This window comes from Silene latifolia, chromosome 6 (genome assembly GCF_048544455.1).
Source record: "Silene latifolia isolate original U9 population chromosome 6, ASM4854445v1, whole genome shotgun sequence".
In the NCBI taxonomy this organism is placed as follows: Eukaryota; Viridiplantae; Streptophyta; class Magnoliopsida; order Caryophyllales; family Caryophyllaceae; genus Silene; species Silene latifolia.
The window spans coordinates 113,120,954-113,136,888 of NC_133531.1; the positions used below are offsets into that span (position 1 = coordinate 113,120,954).

Here is a 15,935-nt window from a genome sequence, read left to right on the forward strand (position 1 = left end):
TAGGACCCGGTCCATGGTTGATGCTAATGCCGCAAGGTAGGTATCTTTAAGCCTAAACAATTGACAATATCATTAGTACCGAATTTATCATAATCATATGTTTACCTTTTCATGTGTGATCCGAACCCCTTAGACTCCTTTTTATTATATAATTTACAATAAAATTTCTGTTAATCATCAAACAAAAAACCAAACCAAAAACGAAATCAACCTTGATAAGAATCTTTCCATAACATTTCACAACGTAATTCCCGTTTCCTTGTGTTCGACCCCTATTGCTACATTAACTTGTTGTTTAGGGTAATTATCTTTGCATAGGTACACGACAAGCCTATCAAATTTTGGCGTCGTTGCCGGGGAAACGGTTTTATTGCGTTTTGAATTGTTGATTTTTATCTTGTTTTCCTTTGTCTTGGGGAACACATGTTCCTTGAGACCGTTACTTATCATTTCTCTATAAATTGTTGTCTTATGCCCAGGTCCTCTCGTCGTGGAGAATTGCTTTCACCGGATTCCGATCCTGAGAAAACCTTTAGGAGAAGACGACGTTTTTGGAACGAAGTGAAAGAGGCCTCTTCTCCCGTACAAGCCGAAAGTGCTAGGAAGTCTTACTTAGACGATCTAGAAGCCCTTGAAGAGCAGGAGGTTTCAAGTTCATCATCTCCACCACCACCACCATCTACTACCAAAAAGATGGTAAAACTTTCCGATCACTCAAAGCCCACCGCGGCCATGCTTCCGACCGGTATCACAACCACTCAAATCACCGAACCGGACTTCGAGATCAAACCGGCTTTCATTAGCCTTGTGGAGAGGAAGCAATTTGGGGGAAGTCCTTTGGAGGATCCCAATTTGCATGTGCAAAATTTTTGTGACTATTGTTCCATGATCCGTCAAACGGGCGTCACTCAAGCCCAAATAAGGGAAATACTTTTCCCTTTCTCTTTGAAGGACAAGGCCAAACTTTGGATCAATAGCCTTGAACTCACCGCCATGGGAATCACCAATTGGGAGACTTTGACTCTAGCCTTCTATCAAAAGTTTTTTCCACCGGAGAAAACTCAAACTTTGAGGAGCCAAATCACCGGATTCCGTCAACAAGCTCTTGAGAGCTTATATGAGGCTTGGGAGAGGTACAAAGAGCTTCAAAGTCAATGCCCACATCATGGGTTAGATGATTGGTTTCTAGCAATAACATTCTACAATGGATGTTGTGCCGAGTCCCGAAGGATTCTTGATTCCGCCAACAATGGGCGGTTTGATCAAATTGACACCGACCTTGCTCATGCCACGATCGAATCTATGGCGGTCCATGATGCACAATATGTCAATTCCCGAGTTGTGCCATCCAAAGGTAAAGAAGAATACTCCAACAACTCCGTTTTGCTAGCTCAAATTGCCTTGCTCCAACAACAATTGACGAAAAGGGATGCTAGAGATTTCGTTCAACAACTCAATGCCGTGTCTTCAACAAGCCAAATCATTGTTTGTGATGGTTGCGGAGGTGTGGGTCATTATGCCGCTCATTGCCGAGCTCCTATCGAAGAGGTAAATGCTTTTCAAGCTTTTAGACAAAGTTCATATCCACCGGGTACATTTTCCAACACTTATAACCCGAATACAAAATTCCATCCAAACTTATCTTATACTAGCAACAATGTGCTTAACCCTCAACCTCTACCACAACAAAATGCCTATGTCCCTCAACAACAAAAGTATATCCCTCCATCGGGTTATCAAAATCAACAAAGGCCCCCACAAAACAATTACCAACAAAATCCACCACAAAATGCCCAACAAAACAATCAAGGAGTTGGTAAGCTCGAGGGCATGATAGTCCAAATGCAAAGGGAATTATTGGCTCAAATTCAAAAGAATGATCAAGCTCATAGTGTTGCGGTCAAGATGTTGGAACAACAAGTGGCTCAATTAGCTTGTTCTAGCTCTCAAAGAAAGAACGATCAACTACCTCCCCAAGGTGAGCAACCACACGAGACCGTCAATTCTATTTCCTTAAGAAGTGGTACAAGCTATGACGGGCCATCCATGACTTTGGATGATGAGGTGGTTGTTAAAAAGGCCAAGCTCGGGGGAAATAATGAAAAGAAGGCTAGTGAAGAGCCTCTTTTTAAGGATCGTGTACCATTTCATCATCGATTGTTGATGCTAAAGAGGAAGAGCAAGCTTGATGCCAAGAATGTTGAGTCCCCTATGCCCAAATAAAGCACCAAGGAGGTTGTTGAAGAAGTCTCTCCTAATGCTAAGGAAAGTTATGCCGTTTCAAAGAAGGTGAGTGTTCCCAATGAGAAAGAGAAATTGAAAGATGTGGAGGATGCTCCTCCCAAGGAAGTTGTTCGAATACCATTTCCCCATCGTCTAGCAAAGCACAAGGAAGAAGGTAAGTTCGGTAAGTTTATGGAAATGTGTAAGAATTTACAAGTCACCGTCCCATTTATGGAAATGCTTACCCAAGTCCCTTCTTATTCAAAGTTTATGAAGGCAATTCTCTCAAAGAAGCGATCCTTCAATGAGGTTTAGACCATTGCTTTCACCGAAGAGTGTAGTGCACTCTTACAAAATAAGTCTCCCCCGAAACTTAAGAACCCCGATAGCTATTCTATTCCTTGCACTATAGGCACATATACCATTGATAAGGCCCTTTGCGACCCAGGTGCTAGTGTGAGTGTCATGTCTTACTCCCTTTGTGAAAAACTTAACATGGGTGCTTTAAAATGCATAAGTATCACCTTGCAAATGGCGGACCGTTCTTTAAAGCGACCTTTAGGTGTCTTAGAAGATGTACCCGTCAAAGTTGGCAAGTTTTTCATACCCGTTGACTTCCTTATACTTGATATGGCCGAGGACTCACAAACCCCAATTATATTGGGTAGGCCATTTTTACGCACCGCGGGTGCGCTAATTGATGTGAAAAATGGGAGGTTGACGTTGAAAGTGGGTGATGACCGGGTTTCCTTTAGCAAAAACGACATCATTAGAAGCCCAATGTTACAAGAGTCTTGTTATTTATTTAGCACTGTGGACTCTTATCTTGCCTCTACTACACTTGGCTCCTTACTAATGGATCCATTGGAGGACGGTATTGGTGTTGGTTGTTTTGTAGGTGACGATGCTAAGGGCACTATTGCTAAGAGTGCCAAGAAGAAAGGGAAATTTTATTTGAAGAATTTTACATGGTTGAAGAATGAAAAGATAGCTATGAAATGAAGCTTGGTTGGTGGCAAGCTCAAATATGAAACTTGATCAAATAGCTTCTTATGTCATGCAGGACGTTAAACCAACGCTTCTTGGGAGGCAACCCAAGCTTTTTATTTGTTTTTGTTTATTTTTTCTGCAATTTATTGTTTTTTGTAGATTAGTAATAAAATACTCGGCTTGACGATGTTTCTTTTTGTAATTTTTAGGTGAAAATAAAGAAAGGAGAATTTGGAGTGAATCTGACACGGTTCCCCATGCAAGAACCCCATTCGGGGACGTGGATTTCGAAAAACAAAAAGGAAATTAAATTATACGAGGAAATGCGTCAAACAGCGATGAGGTAGTCAACCCCGATCGGGGTCGTGGTTCTGTGATTATTCGTGGCTCCTGCTTTATACGAGTAAAAAAAAAAATTTCTATCACTTTGCAAAAACCCGATGGTACCTCTCCTCCTTCCTTCTATCATATGTTCTCATTCTATTCACGTAAATCATAACGACACATCATTTCCCCCGAATTCATGCTAGCTTGGGGGGAGGCTAGCAAGTTGAGTAAGTTTTTAATTGCTTTGCATATTAGTTTAGATCTTGCAACCCATTAAACATAACCTCTAGTCCTTCTTGTCTTGTGCTTTTGTGGACATGGGGCCACGGGGGCGCTTGGGAAACAAGCGTTTGCATTTGTGGAGTCGCGACCAATTTTTATGGGAAATTGGAACCGTTCGAATACCTCGCGTCACGTCAAGACACAAAGTAGTGACATAGACACCAAGAACTCGTTACCCTTAGCATTCTATGTTTAGAATGACTCTCGTGGATGCCAATGAACACGGATGTTCATAGAGATCTGGAGTAAGGGGTGAGGGTACATATTAGGAAGCTCTTTTGATCGAACACCTAATCCCGCCCGCCTCGATAGCGGCCTCTACTAATGATTAGGGAAGTTATTCGTACTTGATATATTGTCGATTATATGCATGCAATGCAACATCCATTAAATTAATCCTAGCATGCACTACTACAAATCCAGGCAACTACAACGCCCCTTTAACAACGATTATTCACGAAAATCACAATAGACGTTGTAGAATGTATGCCGCGAATTTTACTAAAATAAATTACAACGGGTATGGTTATAAAAACCGTTGTTATTAGATTTAACAACGGGTCACACATGCACAACCGTTGTTAATAATTTGGCGCAAAATTGGCGCAAAGTTAGTGAAAAGTAATCACAACGGTTATTTTTGAAACCCGTTGTTAAAACTTATTTAACAACGGGTGTTTTTTACAACCGTTGTTAAAACATATTTCACAACGGTTGTTGTTTAATAACCATTGTCAATACCTTCCATACTATAAACCACACAAACGAAGTCTCATTACCCACAAAACACAACCCTTAATACACAAACACAAACACAGCAGACAAACAAACACAAAACACACACTCTCTTTCTCTCTTTCTCTCTTTCTCTCTTTCTCTCTTTCTCTCTTTCTCATCGTCGCTTTATCTTCTCGCCGTCACTGTTGATTTCATCGTCTATTACGTTCTGTATTTATCAGGTAAATCTCGCCGTCACTGTTAGTTTCATCGTCATTATTTTCTTTTTCTATTTATTTCTTTTGCATGTATGTGTTTTTGTCGACCATTATGTTATTTGTTTAAGTATTGTTCGCATAATTAGTTAGTAAAACAATGAAGAAGTAAGATAAATATAATTTATATATATATATATATTTATAAATACATAAATTAAAAAAAATTACATATATAAAAATGCAATTCTTATATTTTCATAGAGGATCTTATTCTGCTCTATCGTATCCGTCCTCTCCTCATTGGCTATTTGGAGGTTCCGTTCAGCAGTTGCTATATCGTCATATAGCTGCAACTGCTGCTGCTCTGTCAAACCATCTTCTTTGGTGTGCTTCAGTGCGGATCGAGCATCCGCAAGGTAGCTCCTGAAACTTTCCTCAATATGGAGGAACCGGCGGATGAAGTTGTTGTTGTTCTCGATCATGGTAAGTGTCTTAAGGATGAAATCATTCATTTTGTTGGAGTTTTTTGAGTTTGTTTTGAAAGATTAAGTAGAGTTTGTTTTAGCAGTTAGGGTTTGGAGATGAATATATTAAGATAATGGAAATGTTAGTTGAGATAATGCAATGTATTTATACTAAGCAATATGTGGGTTGAGTTGCTTTTTAATTAATATATATGTTAGGAAGTTGTGCCATAATAATCATCATCATATCTCTCAATAATGCTGCTTCAAATCTTATTACTAACCCTTCTAATTCCATATTATCCGTTCATATGTACAGTGATGTCAGTAATAATGCATGCATCGGAATTCTAGCGGGCCGTAATTATGCATGCATCTAGTAATATTTAATTTAATTTTTATTTTTATTTTTTAAGAACAAACATTAACGGTTATTTACAAACAACCCGTTGTCTTTAGTTATAACAACGGTTTTGTATATTAAAACCCGTTGTTATAACTTTCCCCCCAAAATTGAGTCACACTTTCCACAACGGGTTTTTATACATAAAACCGTTGTTAATAGTTTTAACAACGATTTCCTTAATAAAACCAACCGTTGTTAAAAACTTCTACAACGGACGCTTTAACAACGTCCGCTTTTTTATATAACAACGGTTTTTGACCGTTGTTATAGCCTGTATCTGTAGTAGTGATGTGAGAATTAACTAAGTCGGTTATCACGTAATTTAGCAAACAATTTAGTCAAAGTAGAAATTTATGTTCAATTACATGTGAAAACATACAAATGATACAAAATACAATGATAAATACAATAGGAAAATAACAATAATAAAAATTACAATAATTACAATAGATTTAGCGATTTATGTCGAAAATACTTCTAAAACGGATAATTTAATAAAAAGAATAAAGAAACGAATTAACGAACAGGAATTAGGGTGATAATACGAATAATAGTTAATTATACGTAAGCTAGTTAAACAAGTCAAGGCAGAATGGAAGTTCAGAGACAGAAATCAACCTGGAACAGGCGCAGCAGGACTGCGCCCTTTGGAAGAGGCGCAGCAGTTGCTGCGTCTGTTCCAAGGGTGAGTTCTGGCTGTGAAGCCGGAACTGCAAATCGTTAATATTAATTGGTGAATTTAATGATCGATTAATATATTTAACTCGGATGGAAGTGATTTAATTAATTAATTACATATGAATGAGTCATAAAAGCAATGAAACATGGATGAAACGAATTATTTACATGGATGAAAGATTGATTAGTGACATAAGTGAACTAAATAGGTTAGACATGGCGAATTAACGAAGAATTAATGATGAATATGACAATAGACAGATGAAAGTATATCAAAGGTCGAATTCCAGAAACTCAATATGAATGAATCGAATCTCTACAACCCGGATTGATTTTAATGACGAAAACCCGCAAATATTGGATTATAAGGGATTTAAGTCGAATTTACGATGAATTAAACGTGTTAATGATGATGAATTATGTACATGTGAGATGATTATGTTATCGTATTAAACAATTAACAAAAACAAACGAAAACAAGTAAAGAAGACGAATTTACATAGGACGAAGGAAGAAGAAAGGAAGCAGGAACTGCGGCAGCCTCACGAAGAGGCGCAGCAGGCACTGCGCTCCTTCGAAGAGGCGCAACAGTTGCTGCGTCCTTTCTCGACGGTTTGTCTTCTGATAATCTGTAAAATGGGTTTAAAACGAGGTTTTAGAAATCGGTTTTAATAAGTATTTTCGACATAAATCTTACATTAGTGATACAAAAAGGTAAATAACAATAAATAAAGAAGGATTTACACCCTCAGACTTACATGTTTGACGAAACGAGATGAACTAAGTTTATGATTAGTGATGCTCGACTCGAATGTAACGAAAGTGCCCTCGTAAGAGGAAAACGATTAGATTAATTAAGTTGATTAGTTGTGGAGTTGGTCAAATTGGTCGGTCATGCAAACGAGGCTGGTACTCAGAAGGATCCGAGCTTACGTGGTCGAATGTTCAAGCACGTAGACGCCAAAAAGTAAGAACGTGGTCTAGAATGCAAAGGGAGAAGAGAAGGGCAGACACTCGCGTGAGAAATATGAGGAGCGAAGGCTCCTATTTATACTAATCACGTGAAGGAATAGGGTTTTCGGAGAGACTTTGGAAGTGAATCTCGGAAAGATACGAAAAATACGCAGAAAAGGGCCTGGGAAGAGGCGCAGCAGTCACTGCGTCCCTTGAAAGAGGCGCAACACCTGCTGCGTCTGTTCCCAGGTGGTTTCCTCCTGCGGAAGAAAGATTTCCGTGTTTAAATTATGGAATAACGGATTAATTTGGTTTTCCTTAATATTTTGTATGAATATTACGGGAAATTGTTTACCAAAGATTAAAAGATTGTGAAATATTTATAAAATATGGAATAGAAATATCCAGAACATTCCAGAACATTCTGACTCGGGATTTAACGATTATCAGAAAATGAAGACGGTTTTAGGCCCTGACTCCAAATGTACTCTAATTACTGTCAAAACGACCGTATCGGCGCGTAGATGACAACTAAGAGGTAGACATCAGTGTTTGAGCAATCACTTGACGATAAACTTACGAACTGTCACAAATCGTTCCGCGTACCAAACATGCGGCCCAATCATCACCGGGTGGTTTGCGGGAGGTGCAGAAATAAGGTATCTACAGAGCCCCCACTTTGACTGAGGCTTGGACAAGGCGAAAGTCAAAGTATAGCCATCAGGTCAATCGAAGATTACAACCTGACGACTATGGCGACGCGAGGCGGTTCAAGGGGTCTGAACTAAGGACCTATCGTCGGGAACATTTTAGAGTCTGTCGTTTATCGGGGAGGGTCGTTTAAAGTCCATTAGACTACGTAAGGAAGCTCGCCAGCCATAAGAAGAGACCATACCTGAGACTTCTTTCTCGAGATGTTTCCGGAGTTGCGTAGGAGCTAAGGTTAAGCGTAGGAGCTAAGGTTAAGACCTAAAAGATAAGTAAGGATCGGTGCTAGGGTGTGGGGCCCTAGAGGAAAGCATCAACTGGAAGGAGGCCCTAATATAAGTTCAAACTAAGGGTTAACTAAGGCTCGAGTGTAGGAACTCTACTGGTTTGGGAACTTCGGGAGAACGACACCTTTATCGCACTCTGCGGGGAAACAAGAAGTGTTGTGAGTAGCAAGACACAGGCGGGAATTGCTGGGAGAAATCTGCTTGGGTCGTCTTCAAACAAACTTCGATAGGAACTTGGGAAGGACGATTGTATGTCGTGAACTCTCGTGTGGGGAACCTTTATCAGGAATTTATCTCCATGTCTTTAGAGGGATTCTCGATCCACTTACTCTCGTTGGGGGCATAATCAGGAACTTATCTCCATGTCTCGAGAGGGATTGTCTGTCCGCTTACTCTCGCTGGGGGAATATAATGAAGGCGTGTCGAAACACCTGTGAAGGAATACCTGCTCGTTATGACAAGAGAGGTCTTAGAAGCGATAAATAACGTATAACAGTCTGCAGTTGGCTTAGAAATGCGGGTCTGAAAGAAGAATGATCGTCAAACGGACCACAAAGATATAATGACATCGAGGAAGAGGCACACCAAAGATGGGCCCACAAATAACTAGCTCGTAAAGAATTTTTGAAAACTCGTATGGAGGGAACCTCAGGAAGAGGCGCAGCAAGAGCTGCGTCTCTTGGAAGAGGCGCAGCGCCTACTGCGTCTATTCCTGGAGACGTCTTTTCTGCGTAAAAACGCGATAAACAGAGGGACTCAATTCATTTGTTCGAAATACAAATTCCTCAATTTCTCTCTCAAACTTCAACCATTTCTGCCAAAATTTGATCCAAAAGCTTGCATTCATCATGAATAATCGAGGTATGTATATCATTCTTGCATTAATCTTCAATAATGGATGAATTTGATCGACAAAATTGAGGGTTTTCAACCTTAAAATGTCGAAACTTTGGGGCTTTTCCCCCAAATGATTTTGCCTTGCAAAATTGATCATGTAAATGGCTAATTGGTAGTATAAGGATCATAACCATGTATTTGTTTCGAATTTTCGTTGAGTTTTGAGCATTTGAGCGAATTGAGACGGTTTCACAGCTAAACCGTAAATTGCTTCGAAAATGGCCTTAGGATTGACCATTTGCGATGAAACTTGATATTTGGAATCCTTTAATGATGGGTAAACTTCCTACCATCTCGGAATTTTGGTTTGTGACGGCTTTTTCAGGACACTTTTCTAAGGCATAATCGCCGTTATAACGTAATGCTGCCGAAATTTTGACTTGAACCCATGACTAGGCTTCAACTTAGACTTGACTTGACCCAAACTACCACACGAGTGACCGAGTTTGTGAGAATATGGCCAAAGATGGCGAGAAAAGAGCGATTTCAGGGCTTCTGAAGGCTCGAAAATCCCTTAATCCAGGCTTGTCGTCACGTGACGCGGCCTAAAATTACTTTAACGTTGCAAGTGACGAGGCTTCTACTTATGGGAGAGCTCCAATGGAGATAGACACTGTTGTTGACCCTTCTCGTGTTATTGAGGAGGCTTTCACCGCCGCAGTGATGGCTGTTGGGGACGAGGTCCACGAGGAGGAGGCTGCTGAGGAGGAGGAGGCCCCGAGGCGGGCCAACATTGGGCGAGGCGGTCGTCAGCTGAGGGGAGCACCTGCGTGGGCTGAGACCTGGGACAACAGGCACTTGCTTTGGGCTGCGGAGGGTCACCTGTCCTATAGGATGGTGAAGAGCTTGGTAATCTTGAATTCATTACTTATCACCCATCTTCTTTCATTTCACTTGCTCATATCCTTTCCAATTTTCATTCAAAACTAAAGATAGCTTTTGTTTCAAATCACAATAGGAGGCCGGGAACATCAGGCCGTTCTCGGGTTACACGACGGCGATGGAGTGCTACGAGAGGCTGTCAGCGGAGGAGCGCGCCATGATCGAGCGTGGAGCGTTTGGTGCCTTGGTGCAGGCTTGGAGGGATATCGCGAAGAGGAAGCTGCGGGCTAACCTTAGCCTGGTCCGCGCTTTCTTGGACCGATTCTGGGACACGACTTCCACTTTTCACATGCCTTTTGGTGAGGTGGGAGTCACGTTGGAGGATTACGGCATGATCTCTGGTCTGCCGTGTGGGACTGAGGTTGTGGAGTGGCCGGAGACTACCATGAGGGTGGACTCGGCCGAGGCTAGGAGGTTGATCGGCTAGAACTTGTCACCGAAGGCTGTTACAGTGCCTGGTTTGGTGCCCAGTTCCTATGTCCGAGACTACTTTGCGGGGAAGACCCCGGCGCTGGTGGTGATTGATGAGAGAGAGATGGCTCCTCCTCCCTGTACAGCTGAGTAGAGGGCCCGTTTGTGGCTTTGGTGGTTTCTGTCTTCGATCTACCTCGGAGACAAGGGAGAGAGGTTGTCGACGAAGCTCCTTCCCTTCCTTTCTGACCTGAGCTCCCTAGGGCGTTGGGACTGGGTCACTGATGCTTTTGCGGTCCTCATCCGCTTCATGAGGGCCATGGTTCGTCCGGAGTTGATGTAGAAGGGGACTTCTCCTGGTGCTGTCGGACTTGGACTACTGTTGGAGGTATGAACCTTCATTTAGACTAAAATCAATTCTTTTCCTTGTCAAATTACGAAAGATCGTTTATTGACTACCTTGCTTTTACAAGCGTGGGTGTACTCCTACTTTCCGAGCCTCTCGCCCAAGAGGACGGGGCCGATGGAGAAGGCCTATCCTGTCGTGAGGGATTGGGTGATGTGTCGGACGAGGAGCAAGCGTTCCTCTCACGGTGTCTATCGGCGGGACGTGAACGCTCTTCAGCTGGACAGCGTGAGCATCTCACTTGTATTCGTTTTGCTTCTTCATTACTTTTCAACCGATCACAAGAATGATTTCTTGTTTGTCTTGTCCCAGTGGGTGCCCAGGCCTTGGGCGGAGTACGCTGGAGCGCCTCCTTTTGTGGCTGAGGTCCTTCGACCTAGAAGATCGAGCCAGCTGTTGTTGAGGACGTCGATGGGTCATGTGTGGTACTTGGGCAAGCGCTTGGCTCGTCAGTGCTCTCGGGATGTCTTGACGGTTCCCATCGATCCTCCTAGGACGATGTTCAGGGAGCCTTCTGAGGCTGAGAGGGAGGCTGACTTGGATGGCGTTGGTGGTGACGCCCTCCTTCTTTCTGGTGAGGACTACTCGGCGTTCCTCTACGGGAGGTTGGCGTACTGGCCGGTTGTGGTGAGCATCTTTCTCTCCTTTATTCTTGATTTTGAGAATACGATGAAAGATCATCGATTAATGAGGAACATTTGACTTTGCAGGAGGTTGAGGCGGCGGGCATCGAGCCCCCAGAGTACCCCGAGACCCTTGAGTACACTGACATGACCGGGAGGACGACGATCTTCGAGCTGCGTGACTTTGACGTGGCTGTGATGGATGCTAGCCTGGATGATTGGCAGCATCTGATTCGGAGGGTGAGCCTCTAATTTGCATGATTTTTTTGTAAGAACACATTTGATTGAACTTATTCAATTATTGAGAACTTCTTTTTGAAAATGCAGGTTGCGCCATCTCGGTTTGTGGCGTTATGGAGGGTGGCCAACCGGCTACGAGCTACTGCCGTCGAGGCGCTTGTCGGCGGTCGAGGTCATCAGGTTTGAACCTTCTGTCTATTTCATTTTTGAATTTTGGCTTTCCAACTTTTCTTGTAATTGCTTGAAATGATTGACATGAGCCAATTTTGTTGTTTGCAGGGGAGGAGTGAGCTGGAGCGAGAGTTGGCCCAGTCTCAGGAGGAGACAGCTCGCTTATTGAGGGAGCTTGAGGTTCGTGACGCTGAGGTTGCTGCTCTCGCGGCAAGAGTTGCGGAGCTAGAGGGCGACCGGCAGTAGTTTTGTTTTGTTGTTGTTTGTTTTGCACATTTGTACATTTTTGGACCTACATTTTGGACATTTTGGACTTTGCTAGGGGCTCGAGCCCCCAGTTTGGTGTACATTTCCCTTTATTGCCTGTATATATGATGGCATGAGCGCCTTTGCTGTTGAGTTGCGTTGCTTGTATCTGCAGGTTAGCTTTGAACAAGTTTGGTAGGTGACGGTTTATGCCGTCATGCTGCCGAAATTTACATAGAAATCACGCAAAACATACATTTGTATATACACATGGCCTAAATTAGCGCAAAACGAATGACTCAAAAGTGCAAAAAATGCAAAAGTGTCAAAATGCAAAAAATTTGCCGGAAATGACCGGACGGTAGGGAGGGTTACCCTTAAAAAAAATGAAAAAAATATAGACCTATAAGTTAGAAATGAAATTATTACAAAAAACAAAATAAGTATATATTACATTAAAATGAAAATTATTTCCTAAAATGAAAATATACAAGTGTGTTAGAATGACGAAAATGTTGATATTGCCTCGAAATACGTACCCGCGGATTTAGGAAACACGAAATATGACAATTTTCACGTATTTACCAAAATAATAACCGGTTGGTTTAGGAAATTATTCGCCAAAGAATTTAGGAAAGATCCAACGCGGAAAATCACAGAAACCTTGCTGAGGAAGAGGCGCAGCAGGAGCCGCGTCCCTTTGAAGAGGCGCAGCAGGTGCTGCGCCTGTTCCCAGGCGTGTCTGTTCTGGCAGATGTTAGGAAAACGGAGTTTAGTATAAATAGAGACGTCGACAGAGGTTTTATTCACACAATTCTTCCGTCTCTTCTTCGTCTTATTACATAAAACTCTCAATATAATTACTCATCATGAATACTTTGGAGATTCGCCTAAAAGAGTGGACCAATGAGTTTTCCAACATGGAGAAGCACGACATGGGCGCTTATAATCTTGGATCATTGTTGAGTTTGAAGCTTATCAAGATTGTCAAACCGTTCTTAGATGCATGTCTTGATTATTGGGACCCGAACTACAATGTTTTTGCGTTCCCCGGAGGCGACATTTCCCCATTTCCTGAAGAAATTGCTGCGATCGGTGGGTGGGACCCAGAACACTTGCCTGCCATTGCCTCTACTTCACAAGGATATAAGAGCAAATTTAGAGACTTGCTTGGATTGACTAAAATTGAGGTGGACCGTTTAGTGACCTCGAAAGGGGTGCGAATGTTGGACTTCATTGACCGATTCATTAACAGGGCCGACCCCACCGTTTCTTATATTGCTAGGCGAAGAGCATTCGGATTTTGTTTGTTGCATGTATATGTCCTTCAAGGGCATGTTGATGAAGACTTGAGAGGTGATCCTCGTCTCCTGGGCCTAGTTGAGCAAATGGAGCTGCGCAGGAGCCCAGCTTGTTTATGCTTAGGAGAGATCCTTTTGGGCTTGGATAATAGGAAAGCCAATCGCGACCTACCGTACTTGGGAAGTCCCGTTATCTTGCAGGTAAAAGAACATTTTTCTCTTTTTCTTCTTCTTGTCTCTTTTTTTTTCGTTTTTTTTTGTTTGTTTTTTTTTTCGTTTTTTTTTTCGTTTTTCTTGTTTTTTTTTTCGTTTTTCTTGTTTTTTTTTTCGTTCTAATACCCGCTTTTGGTAGGTTTGGCTTATGGAGCATCTTCGATTAATCGAGCCCCCAGTTCATGTTCCTTCTTATCATGCTCGCTCGATCGCAATGAGGACCAGGCTTTACATGGTGGACTTCACTCGAGTTTGCAATTATTGAGAGAATAAATTGAAGAGTGATGATGGCCCCTTGATTAGGTGGATTGTACCGTGGTGGCACCTCAAATCCGTCACTGGAGTGTCTTCTTGGATCCTACTCGATCTTTGCGCATTCCAGGCTTGGAATTCATGGTATGCATCTTCCCGGAAAGGCTGATGAGACAGGTTGGACTAAAGCAGACAATCCTGAAGCTTGATACCGTCCCGCAGACTACCGTGGCGCTTACTACTGAGAGCCGAAGGGAGTGGGCCATTAAATGGGCTCAAATGAATGTATGGTTCTTGAACTCTTCTATTAGTGCCTTATGGGTGTCGGATTCCTACCTGCGATGGAGGAAAGCTACTACTTCGGAGGAGCGCGAGAGATTGAGGAAGCGCGAGCCTGTTGACTACAAGGTGCGCGAGGTGGAAAAGGAGAAAGAGAAGCATCTGACTGAGGGAGAGGAGGAAGCCGGGTTTCGAGTTGTTCATCCTTCGAAGAAACCGAAGACCTCTCCTATCGTGGACAAAGTGATTGATAAGAATGGGAAGGCTAGGCCTCGAGAAAGACCGTTGGTGATTATATCTGAAGTGGCGCAAGAGCGTCCGGCTGGAGGTCGTGATAAGAAATATGACAAGAATGACAAGGGCAAAGGGAAGATGGAGGAATAGCCCAAGTCTTTATTATTATTATTTATTATTATTATTATTGTAATAAGAAGGTGGGGTTTTTAGAATCCTAGCCTATTTTATTTTTATTATGTAACGTATTATTATTATTAGAAAATGAATGAAATAAAAAAGGTTAATTGGTTATGAAACCGTTGTGATTTTCTATTTATTATTCTTGTCGAATTCCAAATGCAATGCAAATGTCCTTCTATTTACATTTTGAAAATAATGGGTTGTATCCCGTGAAGGATTGCCTACGTATTCATTAAGAAAATGAAATCAAACCCTTGCACGTAGTTCGAGTAAATGTAAAAGAATAATTGTTCTAAGCAAGAGCTTGTAATGAACTTAGAAAATAAGCATGAGCTTTTTACTTACTCTGAAGGTGCAATTTAGTTTATTCGATGATATGAGGATGACAAATTTGTCAAAATGCAAGAGCAGAGTGACATTAGCTTATTTCAGCTTGGTCAGGGGCCTTTTATTTCGTGCCACAAGAGCGACACGTGAGGTTACGCGAGGCGCGTTTTTGTTCCTATTCTAGGCATAATACCGCTTTAGTTGGTCAAGGTTTGTTGGGTTGGAAAATTCATTCCCATCTAGGTCCGTGATTCTAACCGCATCCCCTGGAAGTATGGACTTGACTAGAAATGGCCCGACCCAATTAGGTTTGAATTTTCCCCGTGGATCGACAGGTAAAAGAGCTCTAACCGACTTGAGTACTAAGTCTCCTTCCTTGATGTTTCTTGGCTTAACCCTTTTGTTGAAAGCACGTTTGATACGTGCTTGATATGTTTGGACATTATGAAAAGCGCGTAGCCTACGTTCATCCAGGAGGATGAGTTCTTCATATCTATCTCTCTTCCAATCGGCTTCAGGTATTTGACTTTCAAGTAAGATACGCAAGGATGGTATTTCTAACTCGACTGGCTGTACAACCTCCATGCCGTAGGTCAAATAGAAAGGGGTGGCCCCAGTGGGTGTCCTAACAGATGTGCGATATCCCCACAAAGCAAAGGGTATCTTGCTTGGCCAATCTCGATAGTTGTCAATCATTTTCTTGAGAATTGTGACAACATTCTTGTTTGCTGCCTCTACCGCGCCATTAGTCTGTGGTCTATATGGCGAAGAGTGGTGATGCCTAATTTTGTACTTGGCTAGCAATTGCTCAGTCTCAGCTTGGAAATGTGATCCATTATCACTAATGATCTCATGTGGGCAACCGTATCGACAGATGATGTTGTTTTGTATGAACTTTGCCACGTTTTTAGCCGTGACACCAGTGTAGGAAGCCGCTTCTACCCATTTGGGGAAATAGTCGATTGCCACTAGGATGAAACAATGACCTCCTGTTCCGGCTGGGGTTATCTTCCCAA

The 15,935-nt window shown here is 42.2% G+C and overlaps 1 non-coding gene across 1 annotated transcript; it reads right to left on the reverse strand.

The window, feature by feature from the left end:
* Window positions 1-1,065: 1,065 nt before the first annotated feature.
* LOC141589298 (small nucleolar RNA R71) lies at window positions 1,066-1,172 on the reverse strand. The gene has a single exon (XR_012520243.1). It is a non-coding gene; the product is annotated as a small nucleolar RNA R71 (small nucleolar RNA).
* Between the last annotated feature and the right edge of the window lie 14,763 nt (window positions 1,173-15,935).